Below are 25338 nucleotides of genomic sequence, written 5' to 3'. Positions count from 1 at the left end.
GCTAGAATATTTCCACCATCTTGTGAAACAACAACACATTGAAAAATTACTACAAAAATAATAAATTTAGAAACTTCTAGAAAAGAAATCATATCTAAGCGTAGCACACAGTTGGTCTCGTAAAAAATCAACTCTATCTCCACTTCAATTCAACTTTTTAACAAACGCTGTGAATGAGTACTGATGTTCTTTACCTTACGTGCAGTTTTATTTCCGTCGGAAAAATACTACTAAGGTCTTCGGTTCCTGGGCTTACACACCACTTAATCTAACTTAAACTAACTTACGCTAAGGACAACACACACGCGAATGCCCAAGGGAGGACTCGAACCTCCGACGGGAGGAGGCGCGCGAACCGTTGCAAGGCCCCTGAGACCGCGCGGCTACCCCGCCCTTGCAAAATTAGTATCTTTATTTTTTGCATATTTGTATTATAAATATCTTAAATATGCATATAAAGTGTGTAAACGATCGCTAGTGTAAAATGTCCTCACTGTGACTTGCATTTATTAATGGGGGTAGAAAAATTGTTGACAGCTTAGTGAGAAAAAGAATAATCTGATAATTTTTAAAATCAGGTAGATTGGCGATTTGAGGATCATTCTCGTTGGAATCGTTAGCTGCAGCACACAAAAGGGCTTTACATTAGCGAGAGAGGTACGAAAGGGTTATTTCCTAGCGCCATATTTAATGATTATTTTTTCACGATCTACAAAACAAAGAAAAACCATTGTCGCTTTAGATCGGTATGCAGGAGGCGGAAGGTTTTCTGATGGGCTGACGTGGAGAAAATTATTATTCATTTCTTGTTTTGATCGTGAAATGTTGAAAAGATGGGAATTATACAAACGTAATTCTTCCGTAGCGCACGACCGGCCTTACTGACACTGCCCAAGCTAGCGACGAATTAATCCCTTTTCACTTGCCTCGTCTTACGGCTTCGAAGAACAGCTAAACTCCTCCGCCTTCTCTACAGTGAAAGGTGCCACAGAACAATATTAATTGTGATCACCGATTTATTCTCTTGTATGATTATTATTAAAGGATGCACGGATGTATCCACATCGCTCAAACTCTGTTCAGGGCTACATAAGTAAGGATATCAGAATGTAACAAAATAAGATCAATCATAACATATCTACTGCTTTTCTACAGAGATGTAATATTCCATTTGACACTGAAATTATTTATTTTAACACTCCCTAACGAGTTAACAGACTACTTATAGGTATTTTCCCGTTAACGAATATTCATTATGGACGCATTAAAGAACGAACAGCGTGTTACAATTACATTATTAACGGCCGAGATGCATTTATCAAATTCGATTTTTCAAATCAAACTTTGCAGTTACGTAGTTCCAGAGGAGAGCGGATACTTTTTCTGCACTTCCAGATTTAGAAAACACTCAACTAATTATTGATTCAGTTTCCAGACGTTATTTTGAGGAATTTCTTGAACACCCTAAAGCACGTGTTGAGACAGTTCACGAATGGTTGAAGGATGGTAAGAACTGCCGTATTTCCGTCTCGTCCCAGGCATGTCCTGGGGATGAGAAATCATTGAAGCAGCATCAGAACGTCATGTTGAGAAATTTCTTGTCACATCTGAAACACTAGCTGTGGTTCACTGGAGGATCGTAAGAAGGCGTACCTACTTCTTTCGCATCCCAATCGTACCGTTTGGAGGACAAATAAAGTGACCGGTTAGGCTAGCAAAGGATCCGTGCGTTCGTCTAGGAGTTAGTAGTGTGAACTGCAGTGCATCATTGTGCTGAAATACGCCGTTTGGTTCGCTGATCGTGAAGAGCATGACCATAGGGTTTAATATTATTGCCATAAAATGGCCAACATTCAACCTCCCTTCGATAATTGAATCGTTCCATGCAGAAAGGGCTTCAGTCACAAAATTGTGAAAATGAGATTATGATGGAAATCGTATCTTTATGGCTGTTCCCACATTCTGAGCAAAAATGTATTCCGCCCAGTGCTTCGTTCAAATGGTTCAAATGGCTCTGAGTACTATGGGATTTAGCTTCTGAGGTCGTCAGTCCCGTAGAACTTAGAACTACTTAAACCTAACTAACCTAAGGACATCACATACATCCATGCCGGAAGCAGGATTCGAACCTGCGACAGTAGCGGTTGCGCAATTCCAGACTGTTGCGCCTAGAACCGCTCGGCCACTCCGGCCGGCTCAGTGCTTGGAAATACACATACTGAAGCTTCTTGCTTTCAGTTATATACAGAAAGGAATTCAGTCCAGGACTGAAGCCCATCTTGCTAAACAACTGCATTTCAGCCACGAAGTTGGACACTTCACATGGAAACGTTAACTTCAATGTGCAGAGCATGTTGGCTAACCTGCCCAAGTCATTCAGTGGAGGGAAACAGCTGAAAGTGTACGTTGTTAACCTACACATTCGTTTGTTGACAATACTTTCAGTTTTATTTCTGAAAGCGATGGAAGGCGCCACTGCAGCACGACAAGAAGAAAGTATACAAGGGGAGAAAAGGAAAAGAAATCCTTCAACATGGATGAGGAATATTTCAAAAACAGCAAAGCTAAAAGGCCAAGAGTAAATTAACTAATTAACTATAATGTACAACGCATACCAGCTAAAATTACAGGATGTGACTGAATGTAATTTTTAATTATATTGGATGTTAATGACAGTTTTTTGAACGCTGTAACTAGTGTTTGGGCTAAACTTTATAATGGATCGTCCATGACGCTGCTCTTGTTCACTGCAGACATTTTGGCGTCGCCTCTGCTACTATGGCAGTCAATTGAGAATATGTTTCTGTATAGGATTGTTATATGTTTCCGGGTGCAAGAGGTTCAAGTGCTTTCAAGACATCAGTGCACATGAAAAGGATTCTATTTTAGTACGGCTTCATAACTTTCCTTCTAAGGATGAACAAGATGTTTATATTCAGTCACTTATAGACATTCAATTCGACAAGTCGACGAAATATTTACTTACCATGTAATTGTGGGTAACAGCAAAAGGAAGGAATGTTACAAAGCATTTCTGGCTCTTCTAGCTTTAAGTGACAAGAGAGTGACGTGACTGAGAAAGCTGTCTCATCAGTTCAGAGTCCACATGATAAAAGAGGGAAAACTCCCAGTAAAAACGCTAAGAGAACACATTAATAGCAACCCAGTAAGAGAAAGCCACTACAGTGGGAGAACAACTAAGTATTTAGGCGCTAGACTCAATATTAACTTGATATATAAGACGTTCAAGGAAAAACAAACTGACGTTAAATGTAGCTACCAGACACTTGCTTCGTTTTTCAATGAAAACTGCTCCCTGTCATTTGGCTGGCATCAGATGCACGAATCACGGTGAGTGTCACAACCTGCACTCGTACGTTTCATATGTTTCGTCCAGGTAGCACGTATTTGTTGAGGACCTCGTATTGTTGAACAACTACGAAATAGCAGATCCTACGTTACTAAAAAATACGATACAATGTTCCTTCGGACATGCATAAAAGAAAGCACTCGGGACCATCCGACCGCAGTTTCATCCTCAGCTGAGGACGCGTACAAAGGGGCGTGTGGTCAACACATCGCTCTCCCGGTCGTTATGACGGTTTTCTTTGACCATGGACGTGCATGCTTGTGAGAAATCTGGTTTCGGGTCCCAGTCGGGCATATATTTTCACTGTTCTCATTCCAATATTCAGTCGGTGGTGGTCCGTATTTGCCAACTGTGAAACATTTCCTGTATTTCTGGACGGCTGCACACGCTTCAGTGCCTGTTCCACTGGACACACATACATCTCCGAAAGAAAATTGCATCGTAATTCCTAATAACACAGCCACTGTTATTCGCGTTTTCTTGCGGTCTTATATGATACCTTTTCAGTCATGGTCATATATACTTGGTAGTTAACGCACCTGTCAGATTGGCACTTTGCGTCCAACGGTAGTACCAAACAATAATCGGTGGAGGTGTGTTGGTTGGTGACAGGTTAGTATTACTCGCCACGTAACCGGATCCACTGACCAGCTCTACTTTATTGTGGCCAACAACAACGACTGCGCTCTCCTAAGTCCTACCTTATATTCACATCTACATTCTCGAATATTTCTCAATTGAAGATCCTAGTGACTTCAACGGCTAGGTAATTAGCATTAAAAGAGAACGATATTGATTCACAAGTCAAGAATGTTTGTAAGAAGTCGAAAGATTGTCGTTTATACTCGACAAAAGTAATTCGTTTAGCACAATTAGCTGGGCGCCAAAAACTTACTGCTCACGTACGTCCGTGTGCGGTTCATGATTTCGCAGCATGCGGTTAATTCCACCTGAACTGTTTGCAGATATTTACTTCACGATGGTTCAAATGGCTCTGAGCATTATGCGACTTAACTTCTGAGGTCATCAGTAGCCTAGAACTTAGAACTAAGTAAACCTAACTAACCTAAGGACATCACACACATCAATGCCCGAGGCAGGATTCGAACCTGCGACCGTAGCGGTCGCTCGGTTCCAGACTGTAGCGCCTAGAACCGCACGGCCACGCCGGGCGACTTACCTCATGAAAAAACTTTGACAGATGTGAATTCCCATGATAGGACAACATGAAATGGATTTTCTGGATAGTAATCAACATCATTTGCAGATGCATATTATCACCTATTCCCTTTTCACTGTAGCTAACTGAGGTGTCACCGCCACACGCCATATTTGCTAGGTGGTAGCCTTCAAATCGTCCGCGGTCCGTTAGTATACGTCGGACCCGCGTGTCGCCATTATCAGTGATTGCAGACAGAGCGCCGCCACACGGCAGATCTAGTCTAGAGACTCCCTAGCACTCGCCCCAGTTGTACAGCCGACTTTGCTAGCGATGGTTCACTGTCTGCATACGCTCTCATTTGCAGACGACTACAGTTTACATAGCCTTCAGCTACGTCATTTGGTACGACCTAGCAAGGCGCCATATTCAGTTATTGTGAATGTATTCTGATCAGATAATATTGTGAATCATGTACGGTCAAGAGCGACGTTCATCATTAATGGATTAAGTATCAAAGTAATTACGTCCGCTTTCTGAATTCTATTTCCTTGTCATGTTCCACACCTCACGTCAGTATAGTCCTTCCCTCCTCACACCAGACTGCGTGAACTAAAACGCGTGCATTACGGCCTCCACTAGTAACACGGTGTTGGCTCTTCTGCCAACACAACGCTAACTTCATATTACGCCACCTTTAACTACATTTTAAATGGCGTAAGTAAATGCGTTATAGCAGCACTTTCATGGAGTCCTGATGTTTAGTTCCCGTTCGAATAACTCTGTTCCGGAGTCGTTTCTTCGCCTTTGAGCATGACAGTTAGTTTACTAGTATGTCTCAGCCGTGGCATGAGCATAATTTTTCATTTGCCAGAGCTGGGACACAATAAAATATATAAAACCAATTCACAGAATGAAAAGAGTAAGCAAACTAAAGCGAAAGCCAACACGTAAACAGAAAACGATAAACAAAATAACGACATTATATTATCCATGCAGCTTTGAGAGTACCTTACATGTCACTGACGAAAAAACTGCAACGATCCACACTTACTGAATGAATAGTTCACCATAACTTCACTATTCAACGAAGTTAAAGGGTCGCTTTTTCGAAAGCCCTTAATTGTCTCACATTGCGACGCAGAAGTTTGAAAGTGTCTCGAAGATTCCTGCAACCTTTCCCTGTGGTGCGAAAACATGGCTCCCAGCTTTGGCGATGCTTCAGGCAGCAAGGTGTCGACACGCCCTAACGAGGCCACAGCATAGGAGTTCATGTGACATCTGAGGTGGGTTGATGATAATACATGGGCACCAAATTTCAACAAAATTCTGTACAACGCCACCGCAGACGTGTCACACAGTGAAAAGTTCGTTACAGCCCCTCTTACCCACACTTCACTCCGTTTTTTGACGCCTCTTCCACACGCAGCGTTGAAATCACAGGGTTTTCTTATGGGTGGCCCAGAGAGTCGTTTCAGTGACACCACCGCTCAGAATCAACTCGAATAGGGCTCAAGGGATGGCATAAATGGCATCAATGGAACCACCCATGGAGGTAGAATAAGGGGAGATGGTGCTACAGACTTACGCTATAAGTAGTTTTGAAGCCAGTGGAAGGGGTCTGCCGCCATCTTGGATCCCCCAAAACATTAGCAGACGAGTGTTTACAATTGCTTTTTGTTCTTTATTTCTGTCGTGTGCACGCGATATTTGTTTTATATAGTAAATGTTACACTGTTTTAGTGAACAGTACAGCATAAGGAACGCAACTTCAAACGTTTTTCTGTTCTTAAATGCGTATTCGATTTAGTAATACGACACGAAAATATGACGCTTCTGGTCTCAGTACTGTTTTTGTTTACACTCTTCGAATATCAGAGAAGAGAAGTATGTGCTATGAAAAGCGTGCTTTCGTAATCCATTTCTATTCAAATTCATTGTGTTTGTGTCTGTAGTTGATAAAGCCAGAACTCCAAAGGCAATGATTGATAGTTTAGAGGCACCGATTTGTATTCGTTGCATTTTCAAGTCAAATGCAAATTTTTAATGTTCAGGTTTGCAAGAAACTTACGTTATTTCCTTTGGTGTCCCATAGATGTATGCAGGGATGATATAAACAAGCTAGCTGTCATGTCAACAAAGTGAAAGATTCATTAAATTACGAAGGAAAAGAACTCAATTTAAGATCGTCAGCCCCATTGCTTTGCTTTTAAATTGTACCAACCAAGTGACATTCAGTGTGGCAAATAAGATCAATTTTCAGGATGACACGACAACACAGTGATTACTGTAATGATCTAAATAGCCTGGACTTAGATAGGGAACTTAACAAATATGTAACCCTTTAAGTAGTTTACCCACTGTAACAGGTTCAAATGGCTCTGAGCACTATGGGACTTAACATCTATGGTCATCAGTCCCCTAGAACTTAGAACTACTTAAACCTAACTAACCTAAGGACATCACACAACACCCAGCCATCACGAGGCAGAGAAAATCCCTGACCCCGCCGGGAATCGAACCCGGGAACCCAGGCGCGGGAAGCGAGAACGCTACCGCACGACCACTAGATGCGGGCCTGTAACAGGTGTTCCACACATTTTACTGAAGATTTAATTAACTACATGTAGTTACATTACTTTTCTATTAAGTTATTGCATTTTAAAACATTAGTCCCCATTTCCAGGATTTTTCTTACCAGGACTTTTCAGTTACTTGTGAATAACCAAACAATGAAAACCAAGTGTATTGTTCACCTCCACAGAGCTCTTCGAGTTGGATTGATAGGAAATCTAAAGTCAAGTCACAGAAATAAAACCATGCCGTAAAATTTTATAGTGCATTAGAATTTCAAATATATATAAGAAATTGGCGCTTAAATAAATCCACTTACGAATGAAATGTGATTTGTTTAAACTTTAGACTACAATCAGAACGATTAGTACACCCGTAAGCGACGCAAGCCGCCATTTTTTATCAAAACACTTCACGACTACACGAAATGAAACCACCACGAGAATAATCGCGAGAACATGATTAGATGCCCTCGAGCGTCTCATCCGCGCCGGTAAATGAACCTTCGATTATCTATATTGCCACGAACGCCGCATCTGGATTGCAGTGTGGGATAATATATTGTGGTGTAGTGTTACTGTACGTATCACTGTATCAACATATTTGTTATTTTGTGAAGAGTGTAACAGTGCAGCCCTGTGTAGTGCAAGTGTTAAAAAATACATCAATGGATTATACTAGGCTAAAACTTGAATTTTGGTAATTGTCTCTCCTTTGTCCCCCTTGTTAGTTACCGTTCATTACAGCAATACTCAAGCTGCTGTTCCTAGACTGCAAGGGAAGAAGCGAATGACAACTGGATATACGAGGTGAGTGGGTACAATTAGCAAACTGAGACGGAATTATATCCCCGCCCTCCCCCATTCGCTTACATGGCGACTGTGTTTTAGGACTTGCAATCTTCGGATAGGAGTGCTGATCGCAGTAACTGAAAATTAATTTAATATTCAATTAGTAGTTATGTAATACGTGCATTTGTGTGTGACGAACAAAAACGGGAATGCGCAGTGATACCACAATAAGATATTATTACGGCAGTGAGGTGCAAAGAACGTCAAGTCAGAGAAGTGGCAATGAACTTCCCACAACAGTAGTAGAATAAATGGCAATCGTGGCAGTTGGTAATACTGCATACAGCATTACCACAGTGAGCTGAGCGACGTGAACCGTTCTATATCCCCGACCCCTGACTAAAGCTGGATGTTGACAAGTGAAGGTGCCGCCGTTCAGTTATCGGTCGTACTGCAGCGCCACTGAAGAGCTGACGTCAAGACAGCAGAGCAACGTGGGCCGTGTGGTAACCGCACCACTGATGCAAATAACGGGAGGTGTGTAATTCAATCATCGTTCGCGGTGCGGCGCTACGGAAGAGTTGACGCAGAGACAACAGAATATCGCAAGTTGCAGCAGCACCTGATGTCCGTTAACGGCGGAACTAACCATCGGAGATCATAGCAGTTCGGCGTAGTCTCGCTCTGAGGCGTGGAGATGGAGACGTCGGAGCGCCGCGCGCCGCAATGCTTCGCGTCGTCTTGGCCGCGCGGAATAGCAGCAGCGCTGACAGCACTAAAAGCAACGCGCGGCAGACACACAATATAGCAGGCGCAAGTGTCGCGATGCTAGCGTAACGAAACTAACAACAGTAGCGTACCCAGTAATAATGATATGATTGAATTCGACTGAATTATTACATGTAAATCGTTTATTTCCCATAAGGAAAATTATTTATAGCTTTGGTCACGCCCAAATAGATCTGAATTTGATTGCTTGTAATATAATTGCTTAACATATTAACGTTTCAAGGACTGCTTATGCTGCTACTGTACGTTAACTATTTATTAAGGAATATGGCGTAAAGTTTGAGCATTGCCAACATAAGTGCTACTGAGTTGTGTTATTGTCATATCATCGAATAGGCTCTGTCAGATAAATCAGTGTTACGAATGGTACCAATTTCTTTTATAGACATAGCAAGGCAAATAGATGTCAGTATGGACAGTATCTCAAAGATGGTTAGTGAGGAACATATGGAAAATAATGTGAAGGGGATAAAGCTGAAGGTACATGACAGTGACATGTCAAGTGATTGTGATACCATGATGTCATTTAAATCTGAACCTGAGGAAGTAGATACAGAGAAGGTAAAAATGGAAGTGGTAAATGATGGTGTGTTAAATTACTCTGTATAGTGAAACTGAGGTATCAAAGAATGAGCCATCACTAGACTGTAGTTTTGCTGATGTTACCATGGTAGATGATGTAGGGAATTCTAATGCAGATCTGTTTTCAGATTCGAATGCAGCCAAACAAGGACAAGAAGTTCAAAATTTAAACTTGTATGGCACACTGCAAGAACTTTTGGTGTCTGTTAAGATAATTGAAGCACCTAATAAAAAAATTATGAACGGATTAAGCAACTTAAGACATCCAATGAGCAGATTAAGAAAGAGATGGAACAGAGTAATAAAACTCAAAGGTCCTGGTAGAGGAGATCAAAAGGGTCCGAGTAAATTTCAATGCAGAATTAAAAGGGTTTGATGATAAACTCATGAAGCAAGATGAAAAGATGAATCAAGTGAGAGATGAACTTAGAGATGAAATATGTAAGACAGAGGAGGAATGCAGAAATTGAATAGATGCATAATCGGTAAGTGCCAATATACAAAGGGAAGAAACGGAGCAATGGCATAAGAAGATTACTAATCAGATGACTGATGTTAAGAAGGAGGCAAACAAGCAGATGAACTATGTGAAAAAGCTGGATGAAAACGCTTCACAGTTGGAGTTGGAACATAAGCAATATGTGAAGCGAGTAAATATTGTGGGTGCTGACATAGGAACCATGAAGCAAGAGGTAAGGGAACAGGTGGAAGCCAAGGGTAGGGCTTACAGGCAGTTCGCAATGTGATGAGCAACATGAAGATGTTCCTGACAACCTTTGACACTCCTGACAACCCCTGACGATTCAAACCTTTTCTAAGGACACTGCGCGCCTACATCCACATTTGACATGATCACACCTCTGTGGAGTGCACTGCAACCACAACTTTTGCTTTCGATTTTGGAGTCACTAGGAACGGTTAAAACCATTAGACGAATTTTAAACGCGATCCAAAGAAGCAAAGATTATTTTCGCTTTTGCAACCCTCCTGTTTTGCGCCAATCTTTGGCGTGATCATGGAACAGTGCAACATTAACATGTGTGACATTAAAACGGCAAAGGTTGTGTTTAAACCCACAAATTGGGTTATACTCTCAGTGTATCAGTGCCACCCACGCACCTTCATTGAGCATGTTACAAATGTGCCTGTCGGAAACTTCGACACCAAGTCAACCTCGCAGCTGCTCTAGCGCCTGAAGGTAGGCAAATCCCTCGTAAGGGGATTGCCGACCCACAAGTGGTAGAGCAACGGCGATGCTGAATTAGTGTGGAAATTTCAGACAGGTACACTTGTGATGTGCTCAACTGAGGTGCGTGGCTGGCATCAGGTGTGTGTCGACACCTCGGCGTCTGAAGAACGTCGAGTACGAGGGTGCCGTCGCAGGCTCCCATGCATTTGCACCATAACAGAGGAATGTCGTCTGCAACTTTGAGCCAAATGACACACTTTTTCGTGGCAATGGGAGGCATTTATGGTGTTTCGGAAAAGTGATAATTTAATTCTGTTGCACAGTGTATTTGGGCTTGGCCCCATCGTCAGATGGCATCGATGATTTGAAATAGCTACATATAATGGAAATAGTAAATTTTAATGTATTGTCCAAGGGCATAAGCGCTACATCGATTGCAAAGACATACATGTGAAAGAAATCTGCGAGGCAGCTATCACTGAGGCAGAGTATACGTAACAAGGTGCTTACGTCAGGTCGAGCAGTAGTGGGCAGCTGTTGCTCAGGAGTAAAAGGAGTACCGCGCAGAGGCTGGCAGTGTCTGCTGTGATGCTCTGGAGTGGGCAGTCGCTTAGTACTAAATATTCAGTGTAATAATTTCACTGTTGTGTATTGATGATTTGTGGAAGCAATACGTTTTGAAGTAAAATTAATGAAGATAATGTTGCAAATATTGTTATGAAATTCTGATGAAGAATCTTTCTAGAAATTGTTGCATCGATCTGCAATAAGGTACAGCGGCTGTCGCTTGAATTTATTACAGGGAAGGATAACTTGAATGCCATCCATACAAGATTGTTCCAAACAATTCCGCGGTAGCCAATCGCTCGGTTTTATACTAGGGAACGGGAGGCAAGTGATAGTTTGAAGCCGGCCGCGGTAGCTGAGTTGTTCTAGGCGCTTCAGTCCGGAACCGCGCGACTGCTACGGTCGCAGGTTCGAATCCTGCCTCGGGCATGGATGTGTGTGATGTCCTTAGATTAGTTAGGTTTAAGTAGTTCTAAGTTCTAGGGGACTGATGACCTCAGCTGTTAAGTCCCATAATGCTCAGACCCATTTGAACCATTTCTTTGATAGTCTGAAGGCAGCGAAAACAAATAGGGAGATTTCACACACAGCTGGGTAGTCGAGGAAACGTATCGGTTCATGTATTTATGCGCCTCTGCTGTAGAACGAAGCCGCGCGGGATTAGCCGAGCGGATCCAGGCGCTATAGTCATGGACTGCGCGGCTGGTCCCGGCGGAGGTTCGAGTCCTCCCTCGGGCATGGGTGTGTGTGTCTGTCCTTAGGATAATTTAGGTTACGTAGTGTGTAAGTTAGGGACTGATGACCTTAGCAGTTAAGTCCCATAAAATTTCACACACATTTGAACATTAGTAGAAATAATTTGAATGAGACCAGCTTTCAATGTAACCCGAGGTTTTTTAATTGTAGTTTTTTGGTAAAGATCTTTTGTTTGCGTAAATGTAATGTTTGTAATATGCCTTAAGAACTGCAAGTTAGTTTCACAATGTAGTAAGATCTTCAAGTAAGATATTACAGTCATTCCCCTCAGTCACGCTCCGCCTCCAGATCCAAGTCGTTTTTATCCGAACAAATTCTAAATGTATGTCAGTTGCGGGCTTTCAAAATAACTACGCACCCTTCGACTCAGCGTTGCAATATTAAAAGTTTTGGCTGGTTTCGTTGTCTTGGTGCTGGGATATGTAGTTGCCGCATTACAGGACAGTTACTGCTGAGTCTACAGTATACGATAAGAATATGTGGTGCCACCGCCTGACACCACACTTGCTAGGTGGTAGCCTTTAAATCGGCCGCGATCCGTTAGTATACGTCGGACCCGCGTGTCGCCACTATCAGTGATTGCAGACCCAGCGCCGCCACGCGGCAGGTCTAGTCTAGAGGGACTCCCTAGCACTCGCCCCAGTTGAACAGCCGACTTTGCTAGCGATGGTTCACTGTCTAAATACGCTCTCATTTGCAGAGACGACAGTTAGCATAGCCTTCAGCTACGTCATTTGCTACGACCTAGAACAGATAATTTTGTGAATCATGTGCCGTCAAGAGCAACGTTCATCATTAATGGATTAAAGTATCAAACTAATTACGTCCGCTTTCTGAATTCTAATGTACACACATTAATCGAGTGGTCGAGGGTTTCCATCACTCGGCAATTGCGAATTATGAATGTAACATATAAATTTATAAGTGAAAGATTGCAATTACATAAAATTTTCAGGTACTGTCTTAATGACTTTAAATGATGAGTATGATAGTAGAAGTACTTTTTCGAATGCGGCATATTTCTGCAAAACATTTATTGGTGTCGATGGTTCAGCAGTTAAATAAAATATAAGTTGAATAACAGGGAAATAATAGATTCCTACAGCACGTAATTAGTTATGAACAACAACACAGGTCGCGAGATATTCACTTCCAAACGCACACTACGTCCTCACTGCAGAAGCCACGGAAATGCCACAAGTACACAAGTCGGCACTCCAAAGTATTTCTACCTGCCGCGTCACGCGCAAAATGTTCCACTCCATGTCTCCCTCGACTGTGCGCCCGTCGCGCTGTACTGTCCGCGTCCAGCTCTCACTCCCGTGTCCCGTTCCGTCCTCCCTAGAACTGCCGCACTGCCCCCAACTCCCCTGTTCCGTCTCGAAACGATGCTCTTCGCCCACTTCAATATAGTCTCACCATTACCGAGCGCCGTGATTGGCTAGAGCTCTCCCTCCATGTCTCCAAGCAAACGTACACTCGCAAACATACATAAGCACACGAAATACTGGAGTTAAAGTGAAATAACTTGAAATTAAATAAACATTCCTACGACTGAACCATAAACACGCTCTAACACACATTATTAGATATATAAACAAATTAAATAAACATATACACTACTGGCCATTACAACTGCTACACGAAGAAGAAATGCAGATGATAAACGGGTATGCATTGGACAAATATATTCTAGTAGAACTGACATATGATTACATTTTCACGTAATTTGGGTGCATAGACCCTGAGAAATCAGTACCCAGAATAACCACCTCTGGCCGTAATACCGGCCTTGATACGCCTGGGCATTGAGTCAGAGCTTGTATGGCGTGTACAGGTACAGCTACCCATGCAACTTCAACACGATACCACAGTTCATCAAGAGTAGTGACTGGCGTGTTGTGACGAGCCAGTTGTAAGGCCACCATTGACCAGACGTTTGCAGTTGGTGAGAGACCTGGAGAATGTGCTGGCGAGGGCAGCAGTCTAACATTTTCTGTGTCCAGAAAGGCCCGTACAGGACCTGCAACATGCGGTCGTGCACTATCCTGCTGAAATGTAGGGTTTCGCAGGGATCGTACGAAGGGTAGAGCCACGGGTCGTAATACATCTGAAATGTAACGTCTACTGTTCAAAGTGGCGTCAACGCGAACAAGAGGTGACCGAGACGTGTAACCAATGGCACCCCATACCATCACGCCGGATGATACGCCAGTGTGACGATGACGAATACACGGTTCCAATGTGCGTTCACCGCGATGTCACCAAACACGGATGCGACCATCATGATGCTATAAACAGAACCCGGATTCATCAGAAAAAGTGACGTTTTGGCATTCGTGGACCCAGCTTCGTCGTTGCGTACACCATCGCAGGCGCTCCTGTCTGTTACGAAGCGTCAAGGGTAACGGCAGCCATGGTCTCCGAGCTGATAGTCCATGCTGCTGATAATGTCGTCGAACTGTTCGTGCAGGTGGTTGTTGTCTTGCAAAAATCCCCATCTGTTGACTCAGGGATCGAGACGTGGCTGCACGATCCGTTACAGCCATGCGGATAAGATGCCTGTCATCTCGACTGCTAGTGATACGAGGCCGTTGGGAGCCGGCACAGCGTTCCGTATTACCCTCCTGAACCCAGCGATTCCATATTCTGCTAACAGTCATTGGATCTCGACCAACGCGAGCAGTAATGTCGCGATACGGTAAACGGCAATCGCGATAGGCTACAATCCGACCTTTATCAAAGTCGAAAACGTGATGGTACGCATTTTTCCTCCTTACACGAGCCATCACAACAACGTTTCACCAGACAACGCCGGTTAACTGCTGTTGGTGTATGAGAAATCGGTTGGAAACGTTCCTTATGTCAGCACGTTGTAGGTGTCGCCACCAGTGCTAACCTAGTGTGAATGCTCTGAAAAGCTACTCATTTGCATATCACAGCATGTTCTTCCTGTCGGCTAAATTTCGCGTCTGTAGAACGCTATCTTCCTGGTGTAGCAGTTTTAATGGCCAGTAGTGTATCAGAGGAATAGACCAAAAGTTAGGACAGTAACCTAATGTCTCTGTTCTTTCTAAAGAGTAAATATTTAACCAATTTCTTCATGAATAGTATATATCTTATATAAAAAAAGATATAGATGAATAAATATATTTATAAGCATGCTGCTACCGTTTCTTCGTGTAACTGTGGAGTACTTATGGCCTGACGCGATCTATCGTAATCGGCCACTCTGACCTTCAAGAACTGATCTACTATTCAAGTTACATGCATGTAATTTATACCAATTTAAGTTTACACTAATAGCTTTCTAAAGACACATTGATCGATAAAAAATCTGAAAAACCGTTCAGATTTCAGATATTCGTTGCTGTATAATTCATCGTCAAATACTAAACTTTAAACTAATAAAGATATTGAGAATCTGATTACATCGTGAGAATCGTCGCGGAAATGATGGTAATGCACCTGTTTGTTTTCGAGGTATCATGATTCATCTGGCTGCTATTAATTTCTATACGAACTGTGGAATGTCTGCCATTAAGATTTCACAAAGTCCGCCATCTTTGGCACTCCCGGCATGGACTCTCCTTCATCGACACAAACCACCGTCCTCGTCACAGCGGAATTCCAGCCATGCGGCTGGACCGTGCGCTGGGGTTGCCCCTCTCCTGCAGCTAACGTTCGGCGCCACGCGTTTGTTTCCAGACACCGGCTTTGACGCGCGTCCTGTGCGGCCGCCCCAACTCCGAACATATAATATTCCCAGCGTACCACAACTCGCCCGTTACCTCACACACTCAAATATCTTCCATTCTGACTTTTGCAACCGTAGTTAGTTTAGTAGTGCCGAGAGCAGAATAGCGCGTTGTCCAAGGCGACACAAGTACGAGGTTAGACACCTATTTCACACAGATTATGGATTTTCGCACAGGGACTACTTTCGTACTTGTTCATTGTATTCGTGTATTGTTTAACACAAGGTCAGGTAATTATAGAGATACACGTAATCAGGTATGCAATCATCACATCACATCATATTACTGTTCTTTGTTAGACATAAACATCACACCTTCCAGAAGACGTAAACGTTACAGATTTCTCGTACAATTTCCTCATTTTTGTTGTATAGTATAAAAAAGTATTCATGATTTTGTTGTTTAATAAATCTTTTACATCATATACATTAGCTACACGGAAGACAAGACGGCAGGGACGTGTATCTGCATCTCGGGTCAAGCAGATTTTTGGCTGTAACTTATATTATATTTGTAGAAGCATGGCGCTATTGTAATCTTTTGATCGTTGGTACAGTCAGTCCAGTCATTAGCTGACGTAACGGCAGATGTAAACACAATTGTCCGGCATCTTGTCTTTGGTCTAGGTCATTTTCAGCATGTCACTTACTAATGATGCTGATTCCTATGCTGTGATGCATGAAGTAAAATCTGTCCCCAAGTAAGTGACATGTAAAGATCTTGTGTATAATATAAAAGTTTCGTCAAATACGAAAAACATGAATATTCTGTTACATTTTGGCGCAACATGTAAAAATTGACTGAGAAATCCTAGCTGATGCCTGGCGATGCCCTAAGGCCAGAAACTAGTTAAGGCAAAATAAATTATTCATTCGAAAAATGTGGCTGATGGTAGCTTCTTGGTCTGTGATGTTTACGTAAGAACATTTATTCACTTCAGAGCAGCATAAGCAAAATGTAATCGCGTATTCGCCATACTGACACTGCAACGCAGCACTGGAAACATGTTGAATTTCCAATTCAAATTAATTTCTGGGGTGGGCAACCAATGATCCCTTTGCAAACTTGACAGAAAATTCTGTTGTTGAGCGCTATATTACTATGTTGTAACCCAGCTAGAATGCTTCATATTTTTCATCCAATTCATTCGTCTGGCACGACCAGCACTTTACCTTTGTGTCGGTCGGATGCCTGTTCGTTCACCGCTCCTCGCCGTATCAGTTCTCGTGCCATTGGTATACATGCTCGGCAACCGATACCTTTCTTCGACTACCCAGCTGTGTGCCATCTCCCTATTTGTTTTCGCTGCCTTCAAACTATCACTTGCCTCCCGTTCCCTACTATAGAACCTAGCGATTGGCTACCGCGCAATTGTGTGGAACAATCTTGTATGGATGGCGTTCAAGTTATCCTTCCCTGTAATAAATTCAAGCGACAGCCGCTGTACCTTCAGGTCCTCCTGGCCACACGGTTTACACAGTGGCGGGAAAATTCACATGCTGTGTTCAGCGTGTTGTCGAAGCCACCTGTTATCCCGTTAGAGCTCCATGTACTCGCTTAAGTACTGCATTTAACTGGCTGAAGTATCCGCAGTTTGTCTACCTCACGACATGTGCGAGTTAACTGAAGATACAACTGGAACGATCTGCAAGAAATAGGGCACCTCCCTTCCTCTTCTCACTGACAGCGGTAGGGGGATCAAAACAAAATGTCCAGCCACTTTGTGACCAAAATAGTACTGAAACAGAGGATGACAGACTAAAGGCCGAAATACTAAATCTCATTTTCCAAAGCTGTTTCACAGAGGAAGGCTGCACTGTAATTCGTTCTCTAGATTGTCAGACAGATGACACAATGGTAGATATCGAAATAGACGACACAGGGATAGAGAAAAAATGACAATCGATCAAAAGAGGAAAGGCAGCCGGACCTAATGGGATACCAATTAGATTTTACACAGATTACGCGAAGGAACTTGCCCCATTTCTTGCAGCGGTGTACCGTAGGTCTCTAAAAGAGCGTAGCGTTCCAAAGGATTGGAAAAGGGCACAGGTCATCCTCGTTTTCAAGAAGGGACGTCGATCAGATGTGCAGAACTATAGACCTACATCTCTAACATCGATCAGTTGTAGAATTTTGGAACACGTATTATGTTCGAGTATAATGACTTTTCTGGAGACTAGAAATCTACTCTGTAGGAATCAGCATTGGTTTCGAAAAAGACGATCGTGAGAAATCCAGCTCGCGCTATTCTTCTACGAAACTCAGAGTGTCATAGACACGGGTCCCCAGGTAGATACCGTGTCTCTTGACCTCCACAAGGCGTTTCATACAGTTCCCAACAGTCGTTTGATGAACAATGTAAAAGCATATGGACTATCAGACCAATTGTGTGATTGGATTGAAGAGTTCCTAGATAACAGAACGCAGCATGTCATTCTCAATGCAGAGAAGTCTTCCGAAGTAAGAGTGATTTCAGGTGTGCTGCAGGGGAGTGTCGTAGGACCGTTGCTATCCACAATATACATAAATGACCTTGTGGATGACATCGGAAGTTCACTGAGGCTTTTTGCGGATGACGCTGTGGTATATCGAGAAGTTGTAACAATGGAAAATTGTACAGAAATGCAGGAGGATCTGCAGCGAATTGACGCATGGTGCAGGGAATGGCAATTGAATCTCAATGTAGACAAGTGTAATGTGCTGCGAATACATAGAAAGATAGATCCCTTATCATTTAGTTACAATATAGCAGGTCAGCAACTGGAAGCAGTTAATTCCATAAATTATCTGGGAGTACGCATTAGGAGTGATTTAAAATGGAATGATCATATAAAGTTGATCGTCGGTAAAGGAGATGCCAGACTGAGATTCATTGGAAGAATCCTAAGGAACTGCAATCCGAAAACAGAGGAAGTAGGTTACAGTACGATTGTTCACCCACTGCTTGAATACTGCTCAGCAGTGTGGCATCCGTACCAGCCAGGGTTGATGGAATAGATAGAGAAGATCCAACGGAGAGCAGTGCGCTTCGTTACAGGCTCATTTAGTAATCGCGAAAGCGTTACGGAGATAATAGTTAAACTCCAGTGGAAGACTCTGCAGGAGAGACGCTCAGTAGCTCGGTACGGGCTTTTGTTGAAGTTTCGAGAACATACCTTCAACGAGGAGTCAAGCAGTATATTGGTCCCTCCTACGTATATCTCGCGAAGAGACCATGAGGATAAAATCAGAGAGATTAGAGCCCACACAGAGGCATATCGACAATCCTTTTTTCCACGAACAGTACGAGACCGTCAGGTGGCTTGCGGTGTATGAATGTAGATGTAGATAGTTTCCTTGCGAATTCGCGACGCACCAGTTATAGTGAAAATGGGACAATAGTAAGACATGTATCTGAATAAAAGTGAATCACTCGGAATGTATCCTTGACTTCCGCAAAGAAGAAATACAGTTAGCTTCCATTGGTAGAACAGGCCCATCACTTTTGTCATAAACCCATATGGCGCTCACAGAGGGAGCTGCTTCTCTCTCTCCAAGAACATCGTCAACTTTGCGATGCCTGCAGTTTCATCGCTAAGGCTCTCTTTCTCTAGTGCTTAGCTTTGGCGGAAGGACGCTAATTACGACCTGAAAGACTGCAGTACTGACACCTGTCGGAGAGGCGCGTTTCATTAAAGCTTCTATATCCTTTTTTTCTTCCAACGAAAATAACTGTGTCACCTGTATACCTTGACAGTGGGAATACCTCGCACATGCGACTTCATTCTTCCTCTGTTCTGAACATGTGCTTTTCCTTACATTAGTCTTAAAAGGCTCAAGTTAAACAGCTTGCGATATTTCTACACATCTAGCTTACAGCGTTTCTAATTCTGTTTGTCATCTTTTATGTCTTTCGTTAGCATTTATTTCTTATTTAGATATCGTAAATTGCTAGTCCGACATTACGTCCACGAATTAGCAGCAAATCACCTAATCCCAGGTTGTTAGAAATAAACCTGAAAACGATTACCATTTAAATTTCTACAATGCTTCACAACATAAAGCCAATAGTTAAATTATAGTGTCATTTTCGTGACATTCATTAAAAACTGTACCGATTGTATCGATTTAGAAAATCATTTACCATGTTCGCTAGGCTGGCGTTTGTTGTCTCTGAAAACATCGCTTTCACTTACTGCCTGCGATTTATGTTTCTTATACGTTTCTTAACGTATTCCGATACAGTCCTGCTGGATGTTCCCCTCCCTTTCCCACGTAAATCAAGGAGAGGAACGCGTTTTCTACCAGCAGTGACACTCGTAAATCTTATCGAAGTTCCGCCTTTGGTCAGGAAGACAGCTGCTGCCTCCACGGATAAGGATCAAACACTTAACTCGGCGTCTGCCTCAAAGCTGTTTAGGTACAGCCTTTCCGTAGTTTTATTACGCCTCCCTAAATACAGTGCGTAAGACTCGAAATGTATCTTAGTTGCCTCTCTCAGTATTATCTGAAAAAGTAATTGCGTCTCACGTTACTCGGCCACAGCCCTTGGAGTCTCTCGCTCAGAAAGAAAAATAGAAAAAAGCGCTGTAAAAGTACAGAACTCGAGGGGAGACAGGTGGAAGTGATTCCTCATGGGCTGCAGCGTGGGTTGTCTCACACCGAACACGACAGTATTTTCTTTCTGGTGCTCTCTACCATACATCTTCCAGGATAGTACAATGTTCAGCTATTTACACAGACTGTTTTTGCTTAATCACCGAATATGATGCAAATTTCCTCAGATTTTTTTTCTCTGCAGTTCAACAAACTTGTTTTTAGTAATACGGTACGCAGGAAACCAGCTCCGTTTCTCCTTTCTTAAACTGAAATACACTGAGTTGACCAAAGTCATGGGATAGTGACACGCACATATACTGATAGCAGTACTACTACATACGCCAGGTACAAAAGAGCTGTGCGCTGGCGGAACTGTCGTTTGTACTCAGGTGATTCATGTAAAAAAGTTTCCGACTTAATTCTGGCGGCACGGTGCGAATTAACAGACTTTAAACGCGGAATGGTAGGTAGAGCTAGACGCATACAACATTCCATTTCAGAAATCGTTATGCAAATCAACATTCAGAGACCCACAGTGTCACCAGTGAGTCGAGAATACCAAATTTCAGGCATTATCACTCACCACACCGGCCGCTGTGGTCGAGGGGTTCTAGGCGCTTCAGTCCGAAACCGTGCGCCTACATACGGTCGCAGGTTTGAATCCTGCTTCGGGCACAGTTGTGTGCGATGTCCTCAGGTTTGTTAGGTTTAAGTAGGTATAAGCGTAGGGGACTGATGACCTCCGATGTTAAGTCCCATAGTGCTTAGATCCATTTGAACCGCCTGAACCACTCACTACTCACAACGCAATGGGCGACGACATTCCCGTAACGACAGAGAGCAGCGGCGATTATAAGTGCTAACAGAAAAGTAACATTGCTTGAAATAGCCGCAGGTTTCGACGTGAGGCGTACGACGAGCGTATCCATTAAGACAACAGGGCGAAATTTCACGTTAGTGGTCCAGAGGTAGGGTCTTTAATTTATTATCAAACCGTCGTAGGTCCCGAATTCGAAACCGCCACCGCTTAAATTTTGATTAATTATTAGCATGGTCGGCCGAAGGCTTCCGGCATAACAAGTCTCCCTCTTTCTGCCAACGGCCTTGTCAAAGATGGCGTAGGAGCTGACAGACGTTCAGGCACTCTCTTGTTCTTGGGGTGGGAAACTGCCCCTAAAGACGGAAGAATCGGTAATGATAAACGGCATGAGTGTACAGAAGGCAACGGAAACCACTACATTAAAGACACATATCGTGTATCCAAAGGAAATGTGCCCTGTGATTGGAAAAGAATCTTGATGATCTCTCAATTTGCAGAAGATTCCGGAATAGTTCCCCATTCGGATTTCCAGGAAGGGACTGTCAAGGGGGAGGTGACCATGAGAAAAAAATTGAATAACGAACGAAAGGATAACATCGTACGAGTCAGGGCGTGAAATGTCAGAAGTTTAACCGTAGTAGGGAAACTAGAAAATCTGAAAAGGGAAATGAAAAGGTTCAATCTGAGTATAGTGGTGGTCAGTGAAAAAGAAGACAAGGAATTCTGATCAGATGAGTATAGGGTATTATCAACAGCGGCAGAAAAGGGTATAAAGGGAGTAGGTTTCATTATGAATAGGTACGTAGAGCAGGGAGAGTATTACTATGAACAATACTGTGATAAAGCTGTTCTTACCAGAATATCCAGCAAACTAACACCGACACTATAGTTTAGGTGTACATGCCGAGGTCGCAAGTTGAAGGTGAAGAGGCAGAGAAAATTATGAGGGTACTGAGAGGGTAATAGAATACATAAAGGGAAATTAAAATCTAATGGTCATGGGGGACTGGGATGCTGTTGCAGGGGAAGGAGTAGAAGTTTTAGTTAAAGGGGAGTATGGACTTGGGAGCCGTTCTAGGCGCTTCAATCTGAAACCGCCGGACTGCTCGGTCGCAGGTTCGAATCCTGCCTCGGGCATGGATGTGTGTGTTGTCCTTAGGTTAGTTAGGTTTAAGTATTTCTAAGTTCTAGGGGACTGATAACCTCAGATGTTAAGTCCCATAGTGCTCAGAGCCATATGGACTTGGGACAAGGAAGGAGAGAGAAGAAAAACTAATTACGTTCCGTTATAAATTTCAGCTAGCAATAGCGAATACTCTGTACAAGAATCACAAGAGGAAGATGTATACTTGGAAAAGGCTGGGTGATACGGGAAGATTTTAGTTAGTTTACTGCATGGTCAGGCAGACATTCCAAAATCATATACTGGATTGTAAGGATCAGATACAGACTCAGATTACAATATATTAGTAATGAAGAGTGGGCTGAAGTTTGATATATTAGTCAGGAAGAATCAATACGCAAATAAGTGGGTTACGGAAGTACGCAGAAGTGACGAGATACGCTTGATGTTTTCTAAATTTATATATACAAAAATAAGGAATACCTCAGTGGGCAGTACAGTTGAAGAGGAATGTACACCTCCAAAAAGGACAGCCACAGGAGTTGGGAAGAAAAACACAGCTACAAAGAAGGTAACTGCGAAGAAACCAAATGTAACAGAAGAAATACTTCAGTCGATCGATGAAAGAAGGAAGTACAAAAATGTTCAGTGTATTCAGGAATACAGAAACACAAGTCACTGAGGAATGAAAAAAATACAAATTGCAGGGAAGCTAAGACAAATGGCTGCACAGAAAATTTGAAGAAATCGAAAAAGTAATGATAGTCGGTAGGAAAGACTCAGCATATAGAAAAGTCAAAACAACCTTCAGTGAAATTAACAGCAGGAATGCAACCGGAATTCCATTGTTAAATGCAGAGCAGAGAGTGGAGCGGTGAAAAGAATACACTGAAGGCCTCTGTGAGGAGGAAGATTTGTCTGATGTGATAGAAGAAGAAACAGGAGTTGATTTAGAAGAAATAGGGGATATAGAATTAGAGTCAGTATTTACGAGAGCTTTGGATAACTTAAAATCAAATAAGGCAGAAGGGATAGACAACATTCCATCAGAATTTCTAAAATCGTTGGGGGAAGTGCTAACAAAATGGCTATTCACGTTGGTGGGTAGAATGTATGAGTCTGGCAATATACCATCTGACTTTCGGAAAAATTTCATCTACACAATTCCGAAGACAGCAAGAGCTGACAAATGCAAGACCTGTCGCACAATCAGCTTTACAGCTCATACATCCAATTGTCTGATAAGAATAATATGCAGAAGAATGGAAAAGAAAATTGAGGATATGTTAGATGACGGTCAGATTGGGTCTAGGAAAGGCAAAGGCACGAGAGAGGCAATTCTGACGTTGCGCTTGATTATGAGAGCAAGACTAGAGAAAAATCAAGACACGTTCATGGGATTTGTTGACCTAGAGAAAGCGTTAGACAATGTAAAATGGTGCAAGATGTTCGAAATTCTGAGAAAAATAGGGGTAAATTATAGGGAGAGACGGGAAATATACAGTATATACAAGAGCCAAGATGGAATAATAAGAGTGGACGACCAAGAACGAAATTCACGGATTAAAAAAGGGTGTAAGACAGGGACGTAGTCTTTCGCCCCTACTGTTCAGTCTGCACGTCAAACAAGCAATAATGGAAATGAAAGGTTCAGAAGTGGAATTAAAATTGAAGGTGAAAGGATATCAATGATATGATTCGCTGATGACATTGCCACCGAGTGAAAGTGAAGAAGAATTACGTGATCTGCTGAGTGGAATGGACCGTCTGATGAGTACAGAATATGGACTGAGAGAAAATCTAAGAAGGAAGAAAGTAATGAGAAGTAACAGAAATGAGAACAGCGAGAAACTTCATATCAGTAATCATGATCACGAAGTAGCGACGAACAGAGCAAGGAGGACATCAAAAACTGACTATCACTGGCAAAAAGGGTATTCCTGGCCAAGAGAAGTCTACTAGTAGTAAAAATAGGCCTAAATTTCAGGAAGGAATTTCTGGGGAAGATACGTCTGGAGCACAGGTCGTATGGTAGTGGTGCAGGGAGATCGACTTCTCTGATTGGCGTCTGAACCGGTCTTCTTTGGAGACATTCAGAACGAACATGCCCTTTCTGGATACAACCTGAACAAGTGTGAAGCTAGTTATCATACATGATGACAGCTCTGCAGCCGGCAATTATCAAGAAGGAAGGCATATGTTTCATCAGTTCACTTTTTATCTGCTGGACACCATTGAGAATATGGTACACTTCGAATGTTCTGCACGTTTCAGCAACTTGACTAAGGACGTTGCCATCAGGCTTAAATGCGGCCACGACAACGTCTGACGGCACCTAAAACTGGATTTCGAAATGTCGCAACGTTTGGAGGCCAAAACCAGCTTGATCAACCACGACATATCCCATACGTCCGTCAGAGTATCGGAACTTAAGATCGTTAACATTGCGCCGAGTGAAGTCGGCCCACATAACCTCATTCGCCAGCTTTATGCACGCAGTACTACCAAGCATTAAAAAGTGAATTCCAAAAAAATCTTGCGCCAGGAGACGCATCTCGTCCCGTGTAAACCGTTCAACTTCATTTTCTTTGGGTTGTACACGATACGAAGAAAACGTTAATTTAATTATGGCTCGGCGATAGGAAAATTCCATGATTATCGGCAAATTCGGATACAAAAGAAGGCGCAACACGGAACTAAACAAAAGGGGGCTCGCTCCCAAAAGCACAACAGGCGAAACGCAGCACAACAGGCGAAACCTAAACAAGGTGTTCTCGGCTCACCACTGCAACAGGAGACTTGAAAGGGCAGCTGCGTTAACCATTGCACAACTTGGGCATAGTATCTATTGCAGCTGCGTCGCATGTCTTGGCACGCCTCCCAGCTGATGCACATTCCCACCTAGCACCACTGATATCCAGGCCCTGTCCATATCCTCATTGTTCATTCCTTTCAACTTACCACAGGAGATTGCAGGTAATTGTGCATTCGTACTGAAGGTTGTTGTTGTTGTTGTGGTCTTCAGTCCTGAGACTGGTTTGATGCAGCTCTCTATGCTAATCTATCCTGCGCAATCTTCTTCATCTCCCAGTACCTACTGCAACCTACATCCTCCTGAATCTGCATATTGTATTCATCTCTTGGTGTCCCTCTACGATTTTTACCCTCCACGCTGCCCTCCAATGCTAATTTGTGATCCCTTAATTCCTCAGGACATGTCCTACCAACCGATCCCTTCTTCTAGTCAAGTTGTGCCACAAACTTCTCTTCTCCCAAATC

The sequence above is a fragment of the Schistocerca gregaria genome, chromosome 3 (genome assembly GCF_023897955.1).
Source record: "Schistocerca gregaria isolate iqSchGreg1 chromosome 3, iqSchGreg1.2, whole genome shotgun sequence".
NCBI lineage: Eukaryota > Metazoa > Arthropoda > Insecta > Orthoptera > Acrididae > Schistocerca > Schistocerca gregaria.
This window is presented reverse-complemented; position numbering follows the sequence as displayed.